The sequence below is a fragment of the Cyprinus carpio genome, chromosome B25, assembly GCF_018340385.1.
Source record: "Cyprinus carpio isolate SPL01 chromosome B25, ASM1834038v1, whole genome shotgun sequence".
NCBI lineage: Eukaryota > Metazoa > Chordata > Actinopteri > Cypriniformes > Cyprinidae > Cyprinus > Cyprinus carpio.
The window spans coordinates 13,114,008-13,117,617 of NC_056621.1; positions in this window are offsets into that span (position 1 = coordinate 13,114,008).

Sequence of the window (3,610 nt, forward strand, 5' to 3'; positions counted from 1 at the left end):
TCCCTTAAAAGTAATATATTGTGCTCTAATAAGATCGGCAATAGATTATGGCAGTATGGTATATTGCACTGCATCCAAACACAACTTGTAAAACTAGAGGCAATTCAGTCACAAGCTATGCGAATTTGTTGTGGAGCGTTTAGATCCTCCCCAATATCAGCAGTGCAAGTAGAGATGGGTTTAATGCCTCAAGTAATTCGTAGGCTCAAGTTAAAGATGAGGTATTTCATAAGCATAAAGGGACACTCGGACAGTCACCCTGTTAAAATGGTGTTGGAGGACTGTTGGGAATATGGACATAAAAAGTTATCAAGTTTTGGATGGAAGGCCAGTGAGGAAGCCCGGAGAATAGGATTAAGTGATTTCAATGTTGCCCCTACTGTGGCTAGGTCAGCAATTCCTCCTTGGCTTTTCCCAATGCCTTTGATTGATATCCAATTGCTTAAAGAAAAAGCATAACGATACAAATAGATTAGAAAATGTAGGTATACAGCAATACATAGATCAAACTTATTATAGTGCAGTGCAAATATATACTGATGGTTCAAAAGACCCAGAATTTGGGAAAACAGCAGTAGCGGTATATATTCCACTTTTTAACATTAGAATGTCAAAAAGAACTTCAGATCATATTTCGGTATTCACTGCAGAAATAATAGCAATATGTCTAGCACTTCAGTGGATAGAAGAAATACAACCAACAAGGGCAGTAATTTGTACAGATTCTCTATCAGCTCTAAATAGCTTGGAAAGTGGAACATCATCAGCAAGGCAAGACATGATAAACCAAGTAATGCAGAGTCTCTACAGAACAAGACAGTATGGAATTCTGGTAAATTTTGAATGGGTTCCATCGCATATGGGTGTGAAAGGAAATGAGGAGGCTGACAATCTGGCTAAACAGGCATTAAATCATTCACAAATTGACGTTGAAGTGGCATTAAGTAAAACAGAAATTAAAGTGATAATAGCGAAACAAATACAGGAAATTTGGCAGAAGGAATGGAATGAAGGAACAAAAGGTAGACATTTTTACTGCATTCAAGGAAAAGTTGGTTCAGAGAGAAGAAGATTCGGAAACAGGAAAGAGGACGTTTTAGTCACAAGAATGCGTATTGGACATTGTTTATTAAATCAATGCTTACAAAGAATTGGTAAACATGAGAATGGAAATTGTGATAAATGTGGGTTAGCTGAAACTGTAGAACATGTGCTTATAGAATGCGAAGCTTATGAAAGAGAGCGGTCCCAGCTAAGACATGCTTTAAGAAATATAGATATCAATGAGCTGACACTTCAGGTTCTCCTAGGAGAAGGTACCAAACAATCAAGAATTTATCATGAGTTATTTATATTTTTAAAGGAAACAGGATTATATAATAGGATGTAAAACTCCCGTCTGTGTAAACTCTTATATATATGAAAAAATTTTTTTTTTTTTTTTTTTTTTTTTTTTTTTTTTTTTTTGAAAGAGTAGATCTAGCTTAAACTTCCTTGCCAATATGCGCTTCACACTCCATTTCAGTAGGTGGCGGGAATGCACCTTTTAAGTTGGTTTGCCAACCGCCATAAAATCCTAGAAGAAGAAGAAGAAGAAGAAGAAGAAGAAGAATGGTTGTTGGTGCCAGACTGGCTGGTCTGAGTATTTCAAAAACTGCTGATCTACTGGGATTTTCACACACAACCATCTCTAGGGCTTACAGAGAATGGTCTGAAAAAGAGAAAATATACAGTGAGCGGCAGTTGTGTGGACGGAAATGCCTTGTTGATGTCAGAGGTCAGAGGAGAATGGGCAGACTGGTTAGAGATGATAGAAAGGCAACAGTAACTCAAATAACCACTCGTTACAACCAAGGTATGCAGAATACCATCTCTGAATGCACAACATGTCGTAGGTGAGTGTAGATGGGCTACAGCAGCAGAAGACCACACCGGGTGCCGCTCCTGTCAGCAAAGAACAGGAAACGGAGGCTACAATTCGCACAGGCCCACCAAAATTAGACAATAGAAGATTGGAAAAACATTGCCTGGTCTGATGAGTCTCGATTTCTGCTGCGACATTCAGATGGTAGGGGCAGAATTTGGCATAAAGAACATGAAAGCATGGATCCATCCTGCCTTATCTCAACGGTTCAGGCTGGTGGTGGTGGTGTAATGGTGTGGGGGATATTTTCTTGGAACACTTTGGGCCCCTTAGTACCAATTAAGCATCATTTAAATGCCACAGCCTACCTGAGTATCGTTCATGTCCATGTCCATCCCTTTATGACTACAGTGTACCCATCTTCTGATGGCTACTTCCAGCAGGATAATAAAACATGTCACAAAGCTCAAATCATCTCAGACTGGTTTCTTGAATGTGTTCACTTTATTAAAATGGCCTCCACAGTCACCAGATCTCAATCCATTAGAGCAGCTTTGGGATGTGGTGGAACAGGAGATTTGCATCATGGATGTGCAGCCGACAAATCTGCAGCAACTGCGTGATGCTATCATGTCAATATAGACCAAATTCTCTGAGGAATGTTTCCAACACCTTGTTGAATCTATGCCATGAAGAATTAAGGGAGTTTTGAAGATAAAAAGGGGGTTAAACCCGGTACTAGCAAGGTGTACCTAATAAAGTTGTCAGTGAGTGTATATACATTGAACAAAATTATAAACGCAACACTTTTGTTTTTGCCTCCATTCTTCATGAGCTGAACTCAAAGATCTAAGACTTTTCCTATGTACACAAAATGTAGACACAAATCTGTCTAAATCTGTGTTAGTGAGCACTTCTTTTTTGCTGAGATAATCCATACACCTCACAGGTGTGGCATATCAAGATGCCGATTAGACAGCATGATTGTCAAAAAGAAACAGTATGGACACAAAGAGGACTGAGATTCCATCACTACTGAAGTGGACCAACAAAGGATCCGAGTCCTCTTTCAGGAATTCTGATAGTGTGAACACAGAGAACTGGGTCCTTTTTTGCTTGGTCCACCTCTTGGTCCACTTAAAGGGTCTGGGTTTGGTTCTTTTATAGAGAACTCAAGTGTGAAAACACCCTTAGTCTCAGATGAAAGTCCATTTGATGTTGTAACGCGAACACTACATAAAGGTTTGTCTGCACAAGTATTCACAACATCAGTCAAAAGAACAACAACATCAGGACCCACTTACCATCCACAGAAGAACGCCATACTTTAGAACAGTGGCTCTCAATTTCAGTCCTTGTGACCCCACTGCTCTGCACTTTTTGTATGTATCTCTTGTCACTTCAGACATCTGTTCGACTGCAAGTGCCCTGCGAAGTGGACATTACAGGATATTCCGCCATGATTCCAGTTTGAAGGGAGCGTAAATTTTCCATTAAAAGGACATTAAAGTGTACAAGACGTGAATTTAGAGAGGTACATTGTCACACTTCTCTAGTAAGTTTTGTCTGTGTGTGAAGACACTGCAAGCCACAGCATAGCACAAATCCATGAATGAAAGTTCGGAAGTGAAATAAACTTTTTTTTTCAGTGTTCAGGGAGTAGGGAGCAATGAACACTGTGTAGAGACTGTCAACAGGCTTCGCTCCATCAGAAGGTGGCAACCTCTTCTTCTGATGCTTAAACAG